The sequence below is a fragment of the Typopeltis vanoorti genome, chromosome 6, assembly GCF_054136105.1.
Source record: "Typopeltis vanoorti isolate ZY-2024b chromosome 6, IOZ_Tvanoo_1.0, whole genome shotgun sequence".
Classification (NCBI taxonomy): domain Eukaryota; kingdom Metazoa; phylum Arthropoda; class Arachnida; order Uropygi; family Thelyphonidae; genus Typopeltis; species Typopeltis vanoorti.
In genome coordinates, this window is record NC_143554.1 from 85,404,224 (window position 1) to 85,428,290 (window position 24,067).

The following is a 24,067-nucleotide window of genomic DNA, read 5'->3' on the forward strand; positions in this document are numbered from 1 at the left end:
CAGCGAGAATCGATCTAAAGAAACTGTGAATGGTAGAATAATTCCATCCAACTAATGCCCTCAAACGAGCTTTTTGTAATTAAAGAGGATTTGTGCTTGGACAGTTTCAGGCCAGTAGTAAAAACATATCGCGTGACACGCATACCAGCTTCAAGATCCAAATGATAACTTACTACACTTACATTGTAATCCTGTTTATCATCTACATTACTTGTCTTCTGGCCTACTGCCCGTATTTGTTTAACTGAGCTTCTTTTTCAAAAACTATGCGCGTGTGGAGAACAGCTTAATTGTGACGCCATGAAATGAAACCTCGAAATGCGCAGAAGCGAAAATTTAAGTGGGCCTAACACAGGTTGGAATACTTTGGCTAGCTATTGAGTATGGTCATTAAAAACTTGACATTTTTATATATTTATTATCCACTAATTTATATAAGTAAAAAAATTCATTTTTTCTTATGTTATGCTTCCTGTTGATATTTGAATTTGTTCTTCGACCATATTTCAGTTCCGCTTCACTAGCATCTTATGCTCTAAACAGTCTGAGAACCGAGTTTAAACTATTATTCTATAATTTCGATTTTAGGGAAACTGGCATATCGGGTTTTAAACATGGCGAACAAGACAGTTTTGCTTTGTGTGCAGCGCCTTCGTTCTCCCTGTGCTCCAATACTTAAAAACTATAGCATTCACTGGAGGTTCCCCCTGTTGTGTGCCGCCTTAGGCTGGCGCAACTCTGGTAGGATCGATCCTGGGAGAAAAATAAATGACATGTTTATTTGAGCAGCAGCAGAAAATGGACACCAGTTTCACAATAGATGCATTTCAGTTCACAGAATAACAACAATAATAAAAATTAAAGAAAATAGTGCGGAAATGTGTTAAATTCTAAATCCCATTAATTTTAAAAGCTCTTAAAATGATTAATTCGAAATTCCCTGTCTTTCTTTCATTTTTTTTTCTGACCCATATTATTTAGATTCGGTAAATGATGTGGGTGTGCTACTAGCTCATGCAGGTATACTAACCTACATACAAAAGATCATTGTGAGACAGAACCAGAATGTGATAGTTAAATATTCACACACACGCACACACACACACACGCACACGCACACACACACACACACACACACACACACGTGGGTCATCGCATAGCCTTTCTTCCCTAATTCCCCAGTATGTTCAAGCATTTCCAAGGACCACGAGCAACTATATTTATCTAACTTCCTGCAAGTTGTAATGAAGCAGACAGGAAAAGGAAATGGTACGCCGAATATAGTTGCAACCTTTTACCAATACTGTGGAACTGATAACGGCCTCTCAATGCTAATCTAATCCCACTTGAGCTCTCTCTCTCTCTCTCACACACACACAGAGAGAGAGAGAGAGAGAGAGAGAGAGAGAGAGAGTGCACTTCACAGTGCTGTTTCTATAAGTATTCTACGTTGAGCAGATGTCATTAAACTACGTGATCACATAGTTAAAAACTGCTAAACATTAGGAGTTTATTTTTTTAACCTTGCGGTCACATGAAATGTATTTCGAATAGCCTTAAAGTTTTTTTCCCCTTATTTAAATGTTTATGGTGAGATTTTATTTCTTTTTTGCAGTAATCGCCATTAACTAAAATCGATTTAGATGATTTTTAGCCTAGTTAAGAGTTTATATGTTATGGGGGAAGGGAGAGAGAGAGAGAGGGATGCTATAACAGTATTCATTTTAATTGCTATGAAACTTTTATGGCTGATAATTCTAGCGATGCATTTAGGTGATTTATCTAATAGCAGGCCTTTTTAGTACGTTTCGCAAAATGCGTATTAGATTATCTTTATCCGTCCATCGGTACCATTGTTATTTTTTGGCTCTGATTGCAGGACTTTAAACGAGAATTTGGAATCCTTACAGAATTGTTGAGCCATTGCAATTTCATAACAGTTAGACTGTTTTCAGGGACAAAACGATTAAACTATGGTAATTATTTGGTATTTCTGATGTCATGCAGGTGACAAAATCTGTGCACAGAAATCCATATGTGGCCTGATCAAAGCCTTTTACAATGGAATCATATCATTCCTCACTTCTACAAGTCAGTGTCCACCGCATTCCCATAATCCGCTGTTGTCCTCGCAATTTAGCAATGTGTCCGCGAAAGTTTAGGTCCTTGTCCACAATCACTCCCAGATCTTTTCTTATCTACTCTACCTGCTCCAAGATATTTCTACTAATTGTATACTCTACATCCCATCTTTACTTCCCAAATTTTAAAATCTTACACTTTGCAACACTGAACTGAAACCCCACTCACTTTCCCATTCAGCCAGTGCATTCAGGTCATCCTGCAGAGCTACACATCCGCTCTACTTCTCATGGTTCTTCCCAACCTTTCACCATCTACAAATCACCATTCATACCTCTTCTAATATCATTAGCATACAAGTTAAAGAACCACAATCCCCAAAACAGACCCTTGTTGCACTAGTGACTTTCCTCTTCTGAAATATCGCTCCTCCATAGATAACTCGCTGATACCTATCAGACAGTCAATCTCCAATCAATCCAGCGCCCTCATATACTGTTTAACCCCATCCGTTCCAATTTAATTACCAGCTTGCCATGTGGTAATCTATTAGAGACTTGTGCAAATCTAAATATATCACTGTGTATGTATCACCCTTTTGTAATAAGTGAGCAGATTGCTAAAACACGATCTTCCTTTAGCAAACTCATGCAGACCATCAAGCTTCCAATAAGCTGCATATATACAAAAAAAAAAAAAAAAAAGTGATAGAAAAATCTGAAAATATAGTTATGTATTTAGGCACAATTTATAGTGAGGATGGCAAATTATATAATACATTAATATGGAAAAAATAAAGAAATTAATCGAAACACTAAGCTAACAGTATACAAGTTTAAAAAGTGTTTCGAACTGATTTAAGCTTATGAAGCTGAAAGCTGAGTTAGGGATAAAATAGTTGATCAAGACTAAGGACAACAAATACAGATAAAAAAATATAGGAAGTGAATGGCATCAATAGAAGAAACTTGTTAAAAATAAAAATATTAGAAAGAAAGACATGGCTCTTAGAGTAATCTAAAGTGGTACGGTTTAATTCCAGATTTACAAACAAACAACAACAAAAAAAAAAAAAAAAACTAAGATTAATATATAGGTAAAATGATGCAGTCATCAGTGCCTTAGAAATCGAAATGTAAGGTCTGTTAATATGGGAAAACTGATAAATACGAGATTAACTTTGGAAGAAGATTGTTAATGGGAAGCTATTAATAAAGTAGACTTAAAGATATGGAACTATGAATAGTATCCTGTACACATTAAGAGTATATATCAGGAATTTGCACCTAAAAATATAATTTGCTGTACAAGCTGCCATGCATAAAGATAAGCAAAAATTAGTATAACCCCCAGCTGTGCAGCTGTACACACAAAGGGTACATTATCAGGAATTTATGCTATAAATATATAAAATCGTTAAAAGCATAAAGTTTATGGAATATTATAATTATTATATTTGTAAATGAGATAATAAGCATCGAAAAATGAGCTCATTGATAGCGACTGGTTGGTTGGTATATTTTTCTCATGTACACTGACTTATTGGTTTGGTAGAATTATTCGAATTAAATTCATAGATTAAATGAATTTAATTCGAAAATTATTAAATTCGAATTAAATTAAATTCATAAAGCATTTCTGAATGTAATTTGAGATTAATAAATTTATTTTGCTTTACATTTCATAACAAATAGTTTCCGTACAGAAATATAGTGAATAAATCCATATAACAATAAAAAAAAGTCAGACTTACTAGCTTTGTCAATGTAGAAGTTGTGGTCGTCTGAATAATTTTTTAGTAAAAGTAGGAGAAAGAAGGGTACCTTTCCTTATCTGGAATTTCATAAAATAGTCCTTAAACATTGTTCATTAATATAACAAATAGGATAAGTAAATTAATTATCAGTATAATTTAAAATACTATGAATTTCATTGATTTGTGAAACAAAACATTTAATTCTCTGCAAACTTAAAAGGATAACATTAAAACTGTTATTCAACTTTAAAGCTTTCGAATGATTCAATAAATTAAATATTAAGCTGGAATACAAGGGGTAAAAATGGATATCACATTTCCAGGGAAATTTGTTACGAATTGGGAATATTTCAGGTTTATTATTAAAGTTTTCGATAAGAAATCTCAAAATGAATTGCACAATCGTTCTTAATTATGTGTCATGTTTTATAAATATTTTAGATTTTATTAAATATTGGTATGTTGAGGAAATATTGTGAAAAAAAAATTTTTTTTTTTCTCAACTAGTACATTTAAGAGCAGGAAACATTGATTTAACCCTAAACGGAATTATTGGTTCTTGACCTACGTGAATTGTGCAGTGCCTCTCTCTTTTTCTCGCTCCCATCATACTGCAAGCGATAACCATTGCTACTGAGTTATTTTTCAATTGTCGTACTCTCTCTCTCTCGATGGAAATTTATTCAGATTTGAAAGAAGACGTTGAAACCAAGAACATTTCCTAACTATTGCTAGATTATTCATATCAATATTAACGTATATCACTGAATGAATATCGTGCCGACATGTGCTTTCATAAAACACAAGTCAATGAACAGCAAATTAATCTTGCTAATTTTTTGTCATTGAAAATCATCGCATAACCAAATGATAAAGATTATAATTTGTATAAAATTGAAGCTGTAGTGCGGTTGTGAATTTCTGAATTCATTTTTGTTTTCATATAAATAATTTTAGCTAATTAAAACGTTAATATTCACTTTATTATCCAACTTATGTTGGATAAAGTGAATAATAAGCATTAATCATTATTTTAAATGTTAGAGTTTTATTATATTCTTATTAATATACAAACTGAAGAAAACAATGTTATTTAAGTCACATTGTCCTGAATATACATGCAATAATTTTATCAGCTTGAACTGGAAGAAAAAAAAAAAAAAAGATTGCGACCCTACGACTTGAGTGCATAAGTAGTTAAAACGACTTATACATTCCGTCTTAAACTATTTGAACTAATATGAATGCTTTGTGTATAAGACTGAACAAACCAATTATTACCGTGAAATAGATTCTTTAATAACCAATTTACAAAATGAAATAAAAATGTTGTGGCAACTGGAAAGGTACAATAAGCAAGAGATATAACATAAGAAAGTGGAATATTAGAATTTATTTAGTTTGAGTTGTTCATTGAATAAATATATGCCATACAACTGAAATTATATGAATCATAATATGAAAAGAAATAGAAATTCACTAATTCGTTTTAAAAAACTAAAGTTTTTATATTATATAATTTTTACGAAAACTCTTAAGGTCCGGTCTTATATTTTTTGTATGAATTTAATGTTTCAAGTTTAAGTAACGTTTTTTTTATATATATATTTATTTTACGCAGTACGCTTACAAAAGAAATTGTAAGTGGACTGAAATGACACGAAAATTTTAAGAATAACAAAATTAAAAAAAAAAACTGGCATGATCTTAATATGCACATTAATCTTAAAACATTTATAAATATACTTCAGATTGTGTTATATGAAACGTCACAATTAAAGTTTGTTAACACACGTACTAAGCAGGACACGTATGTCAACAAAGACCAACAGTTACAGATCACTGCTACAAAATACAGCACAATCATATTTCATAATTATAACTAGAATTTTAATATTTGCTGCGTAATGGCAATCTTTCTTATTTCATGGTGTGCAGTGCTTTTTTATTACACGAAGTCAATATCTTTTTCGTTGATTCTCCTTGCTAATTATTATGCGTCCTTGGAACACTTCAAACGAACTCCTATATTTACTACTAGATCGAAAACAACCTCCATGAATGCTGCCTTCGGCGAAAAATTCACACCTGCTGACACTACAAAATGATCTTCCCCCCCCTAGCCTTTAACTTGCATTATACTCCTTTCAACCTCCTGCATTATCACGTGACGCATGGCACCACCTGCCATAGCAGAACCGCCTCATCATGCTTCATAAACACCAGCTTCTACAGGTTCTCTATAATGTTGCTTCTCTCTCACTCTTTTACTTCCACAAGCTTTTTATTTTCCATAAAGACTGATCCATCACTGGCCTTAATTTTATAACGTTATTTTACAGCTGCGTAATTAGATTTTAATCTAATCCTTTTGTTAAAAGGATAATATTTTTTTTCTACATAAAGAAATAACGACCTTTATTTAAGAAAATAAACAAATAAATAAACAACGTCTGTACATTTGACAATAACGAGGCAAACGTTTTTGCATTGCAAAAAAGTATAAGAAAAAAAAATAAAGATAATAAGGAAGTTACCTGCTAAAAGTTAAACACCGAAAATAAGCCATGTGAGTTTTGCTCTAAAGGACCACCAGGAGGCTTATAAAATCGGATTAGATTACTTGTGCAGAAGCATTACCAATGAATACTTATGCAAACGTATTGGTTGGCAATAACCGGTAATTCACCTACTTAAAAAATATCCTCAAGGCCCAAATAGTTGATAGAATTTATATGGATTACACGTCGTAACACGTATAAATTCCACCAAACATTTGGGTCTTGTCTTAGAGCCGGCATCCTCTTAAAAAGAAATGCAAATGGCTACATTTTATTATGTATCATATAATTTTTTCATAAAATATTTTTCATAAAACACAACACACACACACACACACACACACACACACACACACACACACACACACACACACACACACACACACATTGAAACTGCAACCTAATACAAGCGTCCTATAAAAAAATATAACCCGAAAGAAGACAATCTAGCATCATTACTTGGAACTACCAAGTTAACCGTATTTAATGGATAGCGCTTGCCTAGCGTGAATTTGAAACTCATAACCCCCAGCTTCGCCACGCTGAGTCACACCGAACGGGGTTAGTAACCAGAAGTACTGCATGTAGTAAGCTCATGAAGCGCATGAAACTGGCCACATGAACGTAGCGGAGCCCATTGTAACATGTCAATCTCCGAGTTCAAACACGTGATTCCATAGCTTCTATGTGTGCTATAAGAGCAAAAACACCGCAGTACATTCCTTTACAGCTGAGTTGGTTGATTATAATGGTATTGTTTTCCAAAATAAAGGTTCCATTACGGAACTGTCTGAGCAATGTCAAGCGTTTTATTTAAAAGCAGAAAATACCGATGTTTCATTTCTTGCTGTATCAGTAAGTGATGGTTTGCTTTATTTAGAGCTAAGAGTTTGTTCAGGATAAATATTTGCAAGTTAAACCGTTACCAATTGGCCAGTGTTAATTTGAGAAATGAAGGGTACTATATATATATATATATATATATATTGGAGTAAAAATGTTATATTATAAACTAAATGACAGGATTAATATTTAAGTAAAAATGTGTACGCACAAGTGCCAGAACTTAAATTTATCCTATTTTTCATCTATTACGCAAGAATTGCATATAAATCCAATCTATTAGACCTTGCCAAAAATGAACTATCTACCATCACGACACACCAACTGCGTGTAAATTGCTAATTAAATTTTACTCAGGGAGAAGAAACCAAAAGGTATAATAGTAGATTCCAGCACGAACAAAACACAGCTTACATGATGTAAACCTGGAAAAGTCCAGGGAATGCTTTTTGTTGTTGTTTTCCGTAGATCACAAAAAATTCTTCCAGCTGTCACGCATAAAGTATGATAATATGAACTTCACTCTTGGTTGAATGCAAAAGAAAGAAATTTCTTCTTATAAACAGTAATCATCAACTGAATACTTGATCATTCATACTACGATTTTGACTGAGACACGATTTCAGAATATCAAACGAAATAATTACAAGGTGTCAACTTTTTATAACTGAATTTTAAATTCCCACTCAAACAGCGTAGTTAAATGCATGTTATACTAAGTTCAGTGGTGTGAGGAAGATTTGCATAGTTAAGTACAAATATGAAGAACCAAATGGACATAATAGTTACCTAGAGAATAGTAAATGGTCTATATATATTATAAAGCAGTCCATGCAAATATGAAAACTGCCTTCCATAATACTCAGCAAATTACTCATTACAATTTTTTATCAAACTATAAAAAAATATAAAACAATGAAAAACAAAAACTTTATAACCCGCCATTTATAGTTAATTTTTTTCGACTCCAAAATAATCATGAGTTCCGTTAGCAAATATGTTCACTCTTAAGATTTAATTTTATTATTGTGATTGCTGTTGCTGAAGACTTTCATGGAGCCATAGGATTCATCGTGGATGGCCAATCTTAGAAAACACAGTCTATCATATCACTCCTAAAACAAGATCAATTTTCATGTTCTCGCCACCCCATCAGGCAACGCATTCCACGGACCAACTACTATCCATGAAAAAAGCCAGTGCTCGCTTCTTCCTACCACTTCCAGTGATGTTCCCTTATCCTTGCTCCTTACTCTTCTTCTTGTTGTACCATACGAAAGATCTCTCCAGTGTTAATCCTATAACTACCTCTCAACATAAATGTCTCAATCTTGCCAGCTTAGTTAGCCGAGTGGATAGCGTTATCTGCTCTCTAGCCAACAGGCTGCGGATTAGAATCCTGCTGTGAGATGAATTCCACCGCCCGGCTGATTAAAGCCCTCAAGTGGCTTGAAAAAAGTTCCATGTTTGGTGTCTTTAGAGAAGGGTTTCCAGCCTATGTGAAAAATAAATTTTTAAAATCAATATATATATAAAAATCAATAAAAATAGGGGGAAATTCTTAGCCCCCCCCCCACACACACACAGCACAAATGTACAATACGTTTTTGACAAATGAACCTTTCGTGGGTGGGAGCCACATAAAAGAAAATCATATCACATCTTCGCCTCTTATCCATTAAACTCTGTAATCCACATATCCTCAATCTATCCTCATAACAATGTACAATCCTGATATCATTTTTGTTATCCGCTCTCTATTATTATTATTATTATTATTATTATTATTATTATTATCACCACTTGGTTGAGTTGTTCGCATACGGACTCTGCAAGCATTTCAAAAAATATATGAGAGGAAAAAATATCTTCTAAAGCGCAAAGTACATCATTCCATTTTACGATTTGCAAGATATTTTTTGGTATAATCGGGTCACATACAATCAATTATGCAAATTGATTGTATATGACCTGATCGCAGGATCAATTATGCATATTTATTTGACTATTTAAGGCAAGTAAAGATAATAAAATAAAAACGAAGAATTTGATGAATATCAACAAACGACAAAACAATACGCGAAGGTTAAGCCTTCTTTGTTACAGATGGAGAACATGCCTTATTCTCATTTGTCATCAGCTCGCACTTTTCTGTCCCTGGCATTAGTCACGAAAGAAAGGGGGGGGGGGAGTACTTCGTATTATTCAGCAATGCGTTTGCTTTATCCCTAATAGTATCTTCAGAGGACGCATAATGTCTGGTAGCGAAAGAGCAGAGAATCGAACAGTGCATTCCTCTGAGGCTTAGAATCACGTTATAGAAAAACGTCCCCTCAGTAAACCGAAGGGTCTTCGTACGTCCGCTTGGCCATTGGATAGATAAAAGGGCGTGAAGCATTCAGTTAATGCGTCTGTAGCGATGAATAGAGGGAAATCGCACGCACTCCTCTTCTTCGCTTAAAACTGTCAGAACCAAGTCCTAGCCATGTGTTTGTCGCTATCTCATATCGACCACTGACTTTTCAAAGATTCAATCTTCTTTCATTTATAGTAAAAAATTAAAATACTTTTTATTTTAATATAAAAAACTCTAGTCTTAGGCCGCTGGCTTGAAGGCCTAAAGTAAAATTCAATAAATATTTTCACTAGAAGTGAAAAATTCACATTACCGTGCTCTCCCTGTATCAAAATTATTTCGATCAAAGACCATCAGTAGAGATCTTCTTAAATAATTTTCAGTGGTATGAGTATGCAAATCATTTTCGTATCATCGGACTCTTTATTTAGCTTCTCTGTGTCAGAAAAAAAAAACTAATATTTTGTATATTGAAACAGTTCTTATTAGATGTAACACTCCAAATAGATGGGCGCCTGTTAGGGTTGGTTGGTTGTTCCATCTGTCAGTCCATGAAGATCCGTTTGATGGATAGCCTAGTGTGTGTGCGCGCGTGCGCTATACAATTGTATATATTGTAGGTGACTTAAAGACACTGATAAGTAATTCGGTATTTAATGTGAAATGAAAACTGCGAACAAGAATTTTGTCTGAGTTGAGATTCCCCTGGCTTGTAATGTCCATAGTTAGTATTTGTCAGGCAAGGCAGCGTAAACATAAAATAAAATAAGTATTAACAATATTAAATAATTACATCATGTCGGGTACATCTTCAGATTGAATACAAATAGGAAAAAAAGGTAGCCTAATGACTATGCGCTTCACAACCATATGCCTGGATTCGATTCCCTTCGCTGACGTGAGGAGCTTAAGGATCTTTCTCAGACATAGCCAAGTTAACCGGTCTTGGACGTGGACAGCAGGGTTTTTCTCCCAATTTATTTGGGGTTTTTTCTACCACAAACCTGTCTCGTGAATACACGAGCTACAGCATAGGGCTAGTCACCTTATCCTTGGGACGGGTACGACTTAGAAGGGCTTAAGATAGCTCTCTCTATATATATACATATTATATGTATACATGTAAATTAGTTTTTTTTAACTTGGGTAATGTATATATGTGTGTGTGTGTGTGTGTAAATATGTAAATAAGTTTTTTTAACTTGGGTAATGCATATATATATATATATATATATATGTGTGTGTGTGTGTAAATAAGTTTTTTTAACTTAGGTAATGTATATTATATATTATATTATTATACTAGGGTTACCAAGTAATTTTATAAACTTGGTTATTTTACTCCTAATCCAAAGTAAGCAAACAGTTAAGTTTGCGCCTGAACGTAGTTCAAGTCTAAAGGTGGTGCAACATCAGGGCAACTCATTGTAAAGGTGGATAAAGCTCTGATCACTATTCTTAGTATTTTCCATGATGTAAAGCACATCTCACTAAGAGATGTATACTGTAATACATTATGGGTGGGGTCACTACCCAACCCGGTTTCAACCTTTTTTGAGGTCTCCTCAGTGAGTAACTAGACCCTAAATACCAAGGTTTAAGTAATACTGCGCCTTATCAACTTTACCTATACAAGTTGCTACAAGGTGTTTTTATTTTGAATAAGAATCTCTGGAGGAGATATAGATGTAAATAAGTTTTTTTAACTTGGGTAATGTATATTAGGGTTACCAAGTAATTTTCTAAACTTGGTTATTTTATTCTTAATCCCAAGTAAGCAAACAGTTAAGTTATGTATGTATATATATATATATATACATATATATATATATACATATACATATATACATATACATATATACATATATATATACATATATATATATATATACATATACATATATACATATACATATATACATATACATATATACATATACATACATATATATATATATATATATATATATATATATATATATATATATATATATATATATAGTGACGAGGTAGGAAATGAATTTACGCTAGTAAATGAATATTTTAAAATTTCATTACTTATTTTATTCATTGATCATTTATTTCATATATTCAATCATTTCTTTATTTAATTTTCATTTGATCAATTAGTTTTATTTTGCAATAAAGCTAATCAGCGAAAACTGAAACTGCTGATTCCAAAACAGTCGCACTGTCACCTACACGTGTGGCAGTCTGACAGGTTTAAAATCAGTAGTCTCAGTTATCACACCAGAAAGAAATGTCTCTCCGTTGACGTTGATTCTTTCCATCCTTTCTTTCTGCCAAGAGACAATTTCACATTCCTTTTCTCTCCCTTCCCCCAATGCTGTTAAGCGAAATGAAATTCTCCAGTATCTCCGTATCTGTATTAAAAAAAATAAACAAATAAAAAACGGTAATCTAGGGATTGGACTCCTCATGCTACAAAAGGTATTATATTAAAAAAATCGTATTTTTTTTTGTCTTTAAAATTTCTGTATAATTTCATTTCCTTTTTTTTTTTTGAAAGTTCGATCGTTTTAAAATTAATTCAAAGTTCTAGCAATAATATTTCGATGAACATATTTAAAATCACGTACTGTTTTTCTAATAAGAATTTTTTTTTAATTTGTTGACATATTCGTTCTAGATTCTATCTCAAAATGTGACAGCACTTAAAGATGACCTCTAAATTGGTACAAATGACGTGACACACTTTCAGTCCACCTTTAGGTTTCTTTACCTTCTCCATAATCGAGTTATTCGGTATCTAATTACAATCTCCAGTTTTTCCTCTTAAAACTTTGATTTTCCTTTCACAATCAGACCATAAAATACGACTTTTGCGTTTTGCACACATAAAATCAAAAATCGATGCTATTTATTTGCATGATCTAGTTTTTTATTGAGCAACTCGGGGATAGTGTAGCACCGAAACTTCTCAAGTTCTGAGTTTAAGTGCACCAGTACTAAAATTCCATATGTTGGAAATAAAAAACATGTGGATTAAGTAGAGCACAGATGTTTCATTGATTTTATTATTTGGTTGCCAACTGAAGATTGTCCTATACAGTTTAATGTAGGTGTAATGATGAGCAAAATATATATACACTTGTCATTAAGCTGTTAACCTAAATCACCGATTATTAACTTAACATTTTACTTTAATCGAAACGAATTGAACTGAATGAAAAAGAAAAAAAATAAGGGGAAATGAATTATAAGAAAAGGTCAAATTATGGTTTGCCAAAAAATCCCTTCACGCAACCAAAAAAAAAAAAAAAAAACGCGGAAGCACTGCAGAACGACTTGCATCATGCTCTTCGCCACGGTTTTGACGTCATCGTCATACACCTACGTTACTCTTCATGAGATTCCAACCATACTTTTGGGTTTACTACATATGTCGGGTTATGTGAGCCATTAGCGTAATCACAAAAAAAAATTGCCTAGCGTTCAAAAAATAAAGAATGAATGAGTTCTGATACTAAAATTGCAAACGAAGAAAAGAAATGCATTTAGAAAGTACAAGTATTAAAAAAGGCGCCACCAAGTATATGATAATATAAGAACTGTGCTCTCATTAAAAATCTAACTTATTCTCTTTGTCTTGAAGACCGAGTATTCAGTTCGTGACGCCTTTTGTCTTAACCATTTTTAACTTCTATTTGATGTAGAAAAGGATGTCCTCAATTACCTACAAAAGATGATTGTGAAAAAGAGGAAAATCGTTACCTAAAGCAATAAACGCCAGTAGCTAAATCTCACGGTTGTAATGGTAACTATCACAAGTTACTGTGTTTGAGCAGTCTTGAATGACGAACGAATAAAGCGGCTGCCTAAAGGCAAACGAAGTCTCGATGGATGACGTCAGAATGACAAGCGAAATCTTTTTCTATGAATCGATGAGCTAGCCATTCAGGTAGTTCGTTTTAATAATTACCCTACAAATCGAGTACCTCTGCATTATTATTGTCGCCATTATAAAGCCACTCAGTAATGTCTTCTGAAACTGAACCTTTACAGTATTAATGATAATAATTAATAAAAAAGTATTTAAACTTACAATAAAGTCAGTACCTTCACAATCGCAACGTCACATCACTTTAAAAAACGACTCCTATCGGTTAAAGAAAGGGAATCTGCTTGTCATGGAATTTATTATTTAAATACCATAAATATAAAAGAAGGATGAAAAACCAGTCACGAATTAGTTTGCGAACTACTGAAACATGCCTAGAGCATTATTTATTATCTATAATATAAATAGAACCAATAATAGAATTAGTTATTACTGAAAACTAAAATATTGAACATTATTAAAATATTTAATTCTAATCAAAGCAATTATTCTTTCGATATAACGCGAATGATATTTCTAATCAGAATAATTTAAAATCAGCTGATTTCAAATATAAAATTAAAATATCAAAAGTTGTATAAAAAAGAAAACACCAAAATGCTATAAATAAGAGATGTCTTCTTATTTTTATTTTCTACATAACAATAAAAAAATTAAATTAACTTTAATTTGATTTTTTTTGCGAGTCTTGAATTATAAAATAAATAATAAATAAAATAAAAAAATTGCCTCTTTTTATTGGATATTTCCCGTCAGTCGAAAGTTGTTAGATACTGTATCTACAAATACAAAAATGTCCCCAATTATAAAGGACAAGTACTAGTGCTTTGCAATTAAAACACTTAATACTGATGCAAAATTACGGAATGACAACAGACGATATGGGCGATTAAAATATTATTTATAATAATAAAAAAAAGTAATACACGTAAGAAAATTCAGTCCTATACTATTTGTAAAATGCAAGTGATTTTTTTTTTCTGCTGAGAAAGTTTAGAATCGATTTCGTTCTTTGTCCAGCACAAATCGAGGTAATATCGAATTTCGTCACGCATTTTGAAACACGTGATTAACAATTTTGAAAATCGCAGTCGTATGTGATCTTTCAAGTTGTTCAGATCAGAATGATGCATTAGCGAATAATAATATAAAAAGTAAAAAAAAAAAAAAAATCGACGGGAAAGATCAGATCTGGAGATCGGGGAAAGTGGAACAAAAAGCGATTTTTTTAAAAAAATTCCCATCTTATGTTTGTGTGGCCTGGTGATAAAAGCGAAAAATTATGTCTACGCATGCGCTGAATAAAAACTGTTTTGATTGCTATTTGCATTTTTTTTTTTTTTTTTGTATGAATTTCATCTACGAAAGGCTGCAAACCTTAGTACATATTAGCACCGAGGATGGAGTAATACCTAGACGATTCGTTCGGAAACCCATTTCTAGAGTTCAAACATGAACTTTTTTAAGTACCTTCTGGCATTCAATAAGCAGGGTGGTGTACTCACCAGCGACAAAAATCATCTGCTACCTAAATATAGTCAAAAAACATCCATGCCTAAGATGAGATTCCAATCCACAACCTGTTGATTGGAGAGTGGATACGTTATCCACTTGGCCACCCACCGTAAATATATATATATATATATATATATATATATATTTTTTTTTTTTTTTCTTTTATATCAGAAATAAATTTTTGAAATCACTCATATCATTTGCAGTCAGTGTATATTTCACAATATTTTATACTTGCATTTTATAGAAGTATAAAAACAATTGATTTTCTTGTATTAAATCAATGAGAATTTTAACATCATTTAAAATAAAAAAAATGGCAAAATGAGTTAATGAAAAAGAAGCTAAGTATACTAAGAAAACAATTGCATATGAATCTTTCTAACTATATAAGTTCAGTATAATAGATTCTGTGAAAATGCTATATTTTTAAGAATGTGCCTATCATTTAAAACATTTTTTAACTTAATAATAATAATAATTTAAATGAATTTACGAGACAATTTTAATGGGTATCCAAGGCCTATTTTTAAAGGACCTTGAAATATCTAAATATTATTTAGATATTTCATTTTTTTACTAAAAAATAAAACAACAGAAAAAGGACTCGACCACAAATATTTTGATTACAAGTTGATATATTTCCTTCCCTTAGGAACTGACCTTCAAAATCAGTCGACCTACATTTCGATTTGAAACGCGTCAAGAGGCTGAATGTGGTACACGTAATAGGCAAGATTAATGACAGACATTCCGTGACTCTTTCGAATAGCAAACCTGGACAATGTTCTAACTTTAAAATAATGGGTTATTTTAGAGATTATTCTTGAAGTCAAAAAACAGGTTTCGACTATTTGTATATTTAACTGTGGCTTTATCCGTTTGTTCTTGAACAGAATGATACAATGACCTTTATTTATATGTTATTATTCATAATAATAATAATATAGTCGATAATAAAATATAGTTATCAATGCTATTAATAATAAACAGATTTATTGCCTTGAAAATAATTATATATTTATTAATGAGCAACTCTGCATGGCTCAGCAGTTAGCGACGATGCCCTTTGAATGGAAAGACTGAAGTTAGAACGCCATCTAGGATTCGAAGAACCTTAAGGGCTTTTCAGATGAAAGTGAAGTAATCATTCTCATATGGAGGAGAGGGGTTCCTTCTCCTCTCGCAAAAAAAAATCATTTAGGGAACATACGAAGAACATGAAAAATTATGTAGTTTCAATGAAAAAAAAAAAATGACGAAATAATAGCAGCATAAACAGCTGCAACATCATAGAACTTGAATAAATATTCTGAATATTGTTTGTAAATTCTAAATCATCTAAAGAAATTAATTGCAATTTTTTCGATTAAATATTATTATTTTTTTCTCCAAATGTCAAGCCTACTTAAGGAAAATTTAAAAATAGTACATTTAAACACAGAGTTCAATCTCAAATATACGAATCCTATTCGTATATTTGAGATTTTTCCTATAGTCACTTTAGGCAAAAGTGACTATAGGAAAAATGTACAGTAAATGCAATTTTTTGTCTCTTTTTGCAAACAAACTCTGAGGTTATCTCATAGGATTGCTGTTTAAAGTAGTTCTAATCAAAAAGCAAATCTTCCCATCTTTCCGTAACGTGATGGAGTGACTACTCTACCTACATATTTTTTGCTGTACGTGTAATTTCAGGTCGGTTTGTTTATTTCGTTGAAAAACTCAAGTTTCCACAAGGAGACAAATATAGTTTCCTTCCAATCATCTCATCTGCATGAGATCCGCTAACTCACCTGGGATTGTTCTTTGCGTCTTAGATGGAATTCGAACCAATTCTTTCAACCAAAGAATATCGCCGTAACAGTATGAGCGACAGAAGGTCGGGCAGATTTCCTCATAGGATATTTCATATGTCCATCGTTATTAAGCTTTTCTTCAATAATCGAAAGGCTTTCGAATAACATTGTGGATCAATGCAAGAAAAAAAGTCATAATTAACGTTTGTTCTGCAATAATCGTTACAACATGAGATGAGTTATGAGTTCCGGGAATGAGTTCCATGAAGTTTTGAGATATAGTTGAATGAAACTTTGTTTTACGTTGGGCAAAAAGTTAATAATAATAAAATAAAATAAAATAAAATAAAATAAAAACTTCACATGCGTATAAACAGGAATCACTTTGTTTCTACGATCTTGTTTCAAAGAGTTCAGATCATTCCATGCGGTAACAGTCGCGAATAAAGGAAATTTGCATATTGCTATGGTAACCAACTGCTATAGAAATCAATCAGCTCAAATTCCTCAAAGAAGAAAATTCTCTTCCACACCATATACTGTATAGATCTTTATGTGATCAGAGGTAACATGGTCCTGATTGCTGACTTATGCTTCTACGATCAATTTTTTTTTTATTACTATAGCGATAGTGCTTAGTCATTCCAATAACGTGCATTCAAGTCCTGCATTGCATAATTTTTGAGACAGTTCGTTCACGATGCAGAGGAAGTTTATTAGACAGTTCCTTCCACTTAACGAAGTGCCAAGTTCTGTTATCTTTATACACATCCTGGCTTAGTTACCTCGTAGTTGTTGTTATTATTATTTCTGTATTCAACTAATAGTGTTTACAGTCAAAGAGTAACAAGCAACATGAAACAGCAAAATAAAATAACGACGTATAAGAACGTACGTAAGGTAAATCAGTTTTATGTTATTTATTAATTATCAAAATGAAATATCTGACTGGCAAATTATTATTAATCGACGATCATCTGATACTGGATCGTGCCAAAACATTTCAGTTATGGTGATGTTTCATCAGGAGTTTGTGTTATGGGAATATATTGAATTTTTTTTTCTTATTTAAAAAATCAAAAGTTTAAAGTTATCTTATTTTTTATCTAAAAATATCAAGTTAAATTAAATGATAAAATAATCTACTGGTAATGAATAATTATTATATTTAAGTATTATTATATATTATTACATAATGATAAATATAATAATATATAAATATTATTATATTTATTATTTTTATTATTTTTATTATATTATTATATTAGTTTTTTTGGTAGATCTAATAAATAGTTTTGGAACACTGATGCTTTTTGAATTCTCTGTTAATTAGATTATAATAATATAATTCTGGTGTTTTAACAATATATCAAATAATTTATACTTCGCATCCATAGTATTGATGTGAACACTTCAAGGCAAGTAAATGGATGGTGATGCATGAGCTAGTAAAATATCTGAAGCATCACGAAAACAATGTGGTTAAAAGTAATGATAAACTATAATAAAACGAATAGCCTTTGAAGATTTAATGGATTTTTTTTTTTTTTTTTTTTTTTTTTTTTTTTTTTTAAGATTTAACGAGCAAGTCAATTTTGGTCTTGCTGTCGCCTGAGTGAAGAGGTTGTTATACTCTATTGTTAATATACAATATCGATCGGCGGCTTCTGGCCATGTCGTCTCATCGGCTGTTCTGTAGACATTACAGAGACGCATCCAGGATTTATTCTGGGGAAGGAATTACTGAAGCGACCGAATTATCTATAGAAGAATGAGGGGAAGAAGACTCATTATGGATATTTTAATACTCCAGTTTTTTCCTAAGAGAAAATAATGATATATTTTTCTCTTATTTTAAGGATATTTACGCCAGAGCTTATTACTGAAAGATGGCAAGAATAAGTATTGTGAATGAAGAAGTGATTATTCTTTCTCTCACGCACACACATAAGAATGAACGAATAATAATAATAATAGGTTGAAATAAAGTACGTTATTATCAGTTTTTATCTTTCTGAGTACAGCACAGTTAGATATACTCTCGGTTATAATGGATTTCAGTTATATATCGGATTTTTCTTTATTTTTCGACTGTCTTCATCGTCTATACTGTAATAACGGAAATAACGGAAATCTTTTAAGATTTCATGAACGGTAATAACGGAAATCTTTTAAGATTTCATGAACGAATAAAGCGTAGTTTACAGTCGTAAAGATATGCTTGCAGAGTTTTCAGAACAAAACGTGACATGGCGGTTTAGGATAAAAAATTGGGACTATAAATGACACCAAACCGTATTGAACTTCTATAATAAACATTGTAATAGTAACGGTTATTTTGATAAACATTGCTGAATATCAATATCATGAAGCTAACAGGGACCTTTCTAGAACCGAGTAGCTAGCCTTGTGAAATCTTAATGGATTACTGTCTCTAGTTTGTTATTGTTATTATTTCTAGTCATATTATAATCGATGGCGAAACTGAAATTAGCGTGATAGACACTGGACACTCTGTTATACCACGGCAAGAAGTTCTGACATTTTTCAGTGGTATTGTGATACTTGTGCGTCTGATGAGAAATTTGACATTAATCTGTTTTTCATTAAGAAGAACCTGTGACATGTTTTAAGCAGTTTGGGATTATGGCAAGATAACTAAAGACATGAGGCGAGTATTGTGTTGTGTGTGTGTGTGTGTGTGTGTGTACGTGTGTGTACGTGTGCGTGCGTGCGTGCTCCAGACGGTTTGTTGCCAGGGTGGAGTTGTACATGACTATTTTATTATTATAATTATTATTATTTGCTTTAGATGAGCTGAGCATATGCTTTTGCACTACTATTATATAGTATATGTATAAAATAAATATGAAATTAAATATTATGTGATCGTTATGTACTTTTGTCCTGAAATGTCATTTCGTCTTGATTCGGATATAACGTACTTTTGTCTCAAACGCAGTCACTTGGAAATTAAGATGTAAAAATTCCTCTAAATCCGTACTTTTTGAACTTTACCAAGCCATGAACTTTCTCCTTTTACGAAACTTTCAAAAACTGGCAAACTTATCAAAAAAAAAAAAAATCAAAGTTTATTTTAACTATTAACTGAGTATTTGTTTATACTGAAATATATACGGATGACCAAAAACAGTTATTATCAGATAATTTTACAATAAATGGACAATTGTTACTTACAAATACTTACATTATTATCATTTTTTTACATAATTCTTGCTAGCTTGCTCTTCTAGTTTCAAAATCACTACAAAAGCAAACAGAACAATCTCTCTCTTCAACAAGCACATAAAATAGTTAGTGGTCATTATGTAAGGGGGGGGTAAAGAAATGTACACGCAGTGAATGTAATTTTTTTTTAAATGTTAATGAGAAAGAGAGAACTCAAATTAGCGTTAAAAGATCAGATCATTATATTAATTCAAATATATTTCAACTCTCTCTGTCTCTCTCTCTCTCTCTCTCTCTCTTTTGCAAACAGCCATGTGAAAGATCCTGTTACTAATATGGAACTAATTCCATTTCCTGGTGTATGCGCACCTCTTCCGGTCTATTTAATCAGTAGGAAGAACTTTAATCCCTTCCAAGTTAGAGAGAATCTCCGAAACGGATAGTATTCTGGGAACTGCTAATCAGCTGAATGATTTCTTCATACAGTGCATTGCTTTGTATAAGTGATTTCGTGTATTATATAACATGGAATGCTATAACTGGATAATATGATAAAAATATCCCACATATAAAAAAAAAAGACCCAAGTAGACAATTTAGTTCACTTTTTTTTAAAAGCCAACCTCCGAAAGAAGATGAAGATGGCTATAATTCACAAGTGTTTATTTGTGATATTATTTTTAATAAGCAGTGTTATTTGTTGTTGATCATATTATAGTATTCCTCAAAAACGTCTGAAGTAAATTTACATTATTGATAATTAAAATTAAGAGTCAAGTAGCTGCTTCTAAACGATAGCATTTTCTTGTTTCGCTCCGATTTTTTTTATGAGGAATAACTGGTTTGAAAGCAGTTGAATGATGCGATCTCTAGCGGTATTCTGTGGCATTTTGCTTCCATCCTTCCTTATATTATGGTCTGGCTGTGTAGAAATTCCTACGATGATATTCCAAATTGGGATGAAATCGGTTGAGAGATGCGAGTAGAGGTATCTGTGGAGGAAGCAACCCCCCCCCTCCCGGAAAAAAAATAAAACATTCCCATTATTTTAATCTAGTTGGACTGAAATCGTCATGGAGCCATAGGTAACGAAGGAAGCAAATCTGATCGATGGATTGGATGATTCGTCCCTTAAAGGTGGATAATACAATCCTTTGGATAATAATAGCCAAGGGAGGGGGGGGGGGCTTAAGCAACGAAAAAACAAGTACTGTATATTGCCAAATTTGACCGATCCGTTGAACGATAAAACCTATAGCGGCTCAAAGGAGAAAAAAACCACGCAATTCTTTCATTAAATGGATTTGACATTTCAAATTTGGCAGACTGAATCCTGTTGATTACTTCCTGGAATGAAAAAAAAATACGAAAATCTGAAATTTTGAAGTTTTAAGGAATCCCAAAAATAAGTGTCTTTGTTAACGGTAAGTAGTTGGCAGCCATTCTTGAAACTGAAAACAACGTTAAGTACATTATTGGATATCACATGATCCACCTTTTCATATATTTGGACAATGATAGAAAAAAGAGAGAATTTGCTTTCTAACTTAAAAGTTACAATAAACATTTCTCCAGATTAACAAATTAATTGAATCGCAATTGTATGTTTTCCGTTATTATTATTCCTAACATTAACTTTGTGTACATGTTGCGATTGACATTCAGCATACAGAGACGATGAAAAGATCAATTTGAGGTCAAATAGGGCACATTACCTACTCACAAAGAAAATGTGCGCTCCTAATTTGATTGAGTGTATCTTCGCAGGGAATTGTGCCTTAATAACATATTAGCCCTTATAAGGACTGGCTTAAAGGGGCGAAGCAAGACTGCTTTTCATCTTTCCCGTTATCTGTAGAGGACAGTGTAGGGATAAGGTGTTATTGAGCTATTAAAGCTCTGATCATGGCAGGAGGGTAACAGCAATAGCCGTGCCTCAGTCAGAACTTCATTGGCTACAGCATTGCCACCCATTACCCTCCAAGGGTAATAATCACGGACTATTTAAGTAAAGGTGAAATCTCAAAAAATCGGACGATCTCTAGGCCTCCATAGTGGGCGAAAGACCGCCCTTATCTCAGCGTTGGTTCCACTCAGTGACGGGCTCCCCAACCACCGAGCAGAACCGCTCAAATTCCGAAGAAAATAATTCACCGACAAAGCCCCTCAGCGGGCCGTGCCGGAGAACACCTTCCCCGGAGACTCAAAGTGCTCCCTTAAGGCAGAAACCTTAAGAGAGCGAACTCAAAAACTCATCACCCAAGGGGGTAACAGCAGCAGCCGAACCTCAGTTAAACTTCATTGGTACAGCATTGCATTGACATCTATTACCTCCCAAGGCATTAATGAATCAATCACCGTATGTGTAAGTAAAGGTGATATCTCAAAAATATCGGACGATCTCTAGGCCACTCATTCATGGGCGAAAGACCGTCCAAATCTCAGCGTTGGTTCTACTCAGTGAAACTCGAGTACCGAGCAGAACCGCTCATATTCCGAGGAAAATAATTCACCGGCAAGTACCCCTCAGCGGGCCGTGCCGGAGAACACTTTCCCCGGAGACTCAAAGTGCTTCCTTAGGGCAAAACCTAAGAGAGCGAACTCATTAACCCAGGATAACAGCAACAGCCGACCTCAGTTAAACTTCATTGGTTCAGCATTGCCATCCGTTACCCTATATGGGCATCTCATATAAAATCAATCACCGCATCTCACGGTCGATTCCTGAATCAATATATAGCAATATCAATAACATATTATTATTGATGAACTCCTGTTTATTGTAATATAATGATACGGAATATGAACAGGTGTATGTCATGTTTTTTTAGAATTTATGAAAAAGTTTTAAATAACTTGTAAATTTTTTTTTCAAATTATTACAAGTAAAATATAATTTACATGATTATTTTAAAGAAAAATAAGAAATCTTTTAAACATAATAAACGTCATTTTTTAAATACTATTCAACAAACTTTTTTTCAGATATAGAGAAGTGTAACTCTATGACAGTTCTCTGATTATTACTGAACAACAATAAAATAAACATTTTTATATCTAAAAGACAAATGATTTCTGAATTAGTACCAGAAGACATTTAAAAATATGACAATCAATTATAACAATTTAAAAATTCGAGTTAGATTAATAAAGTTGTATAGTGAACAATAGGAGAGTAATACATTCATAGAAAAACACAGAATAGTAGCAAATGTAGCTGAAATATATCTTAAATAAGCAATCAAGATATATATAGTTATTTCTCTAAATAACTTCTAAATATTTAACTTAACTTTGTATGACATTATTTGTTATTCTACAAAGTAACCTGACATGATGGTTTGCACTCGAGCGCAAAATTCTTTTTTTTTTAATTATTTATTTATTTTTTAAATTATATGTTGAAGAGAGCAATAGAGATACGGAAACGCACTAGCTTTATATTACTTGCGATTTTGCAAGCAATAATCGGTGTTATTGACTGCAAACAGAACAATGTCCAGGTGTCTGTCTCCTTTATTCACCAAGTGTAGCCACCGGTGTCTGGTGCTGCTCCTTTTCATGCGTATCTGTATCGAAATTTCTGGTGAAGTTAATGTGAAAACATATGACTGAAGTCAGTAAGCGGCCAACTGTAAAAGTTCCTTAAATGATAAGCTTGCAACCTTCCATCTGTGAAGGGCAGACACAGTGACTTCAATGACTAAATGTCCGTATCCAAGCAATTTCAAAGAGAGATCACTCCCACTCAGTCTGTCGTGTTAGCATGAAGGAGAGAGAGTGCCTTCATCTTAATAGCTATAATTTGAGAAAGACATAGAACTTAGAATCGGTTTATTTTTATTTGTAAAGCAAATAATAACACATTGTATAATGGCATATTGTTTACAAATTGATTTGAACGGAGCGAAACCAGCTAATATGGAATCTCTACTGACCACACAATCTTTGCAATCAATGTTCATCCAGTGCCCTCTATTGTCTTATGAAGGAATTAACAAAACAGAAAAAAAAAAAAAAAGTGGGCTATGGTCTCGAATGTTCCACTCCAGAAATAACAACACAACAGGGGGGATGAGCAAGCCACTGACCATTGCTGGCCAG

General features: G+C 32.8%; 1 long non-coding RNA gene across 1 annotated transcript in view; it reads right to left on the bottom strand.

The window, feature by feature from the left end:
- The window catches only part of LOC150105656 (uncharacterized), a 75,817-nt gene that overhangs the window by 40,573 nt on the left and 11,177 nt on the right, over positions 1 to 24,067 (bottom strand). The window contains exon 3 of the long non-coding RNA XR_016548494.1: positions 3,836 to 3,915. This is a non-coding gene — a long non-coding RNA (uncharacterized LOC150105656). The remainder of the gene's footprint in view (positions 1 to 3,835; positions 3,916 to 24,067) is intronic.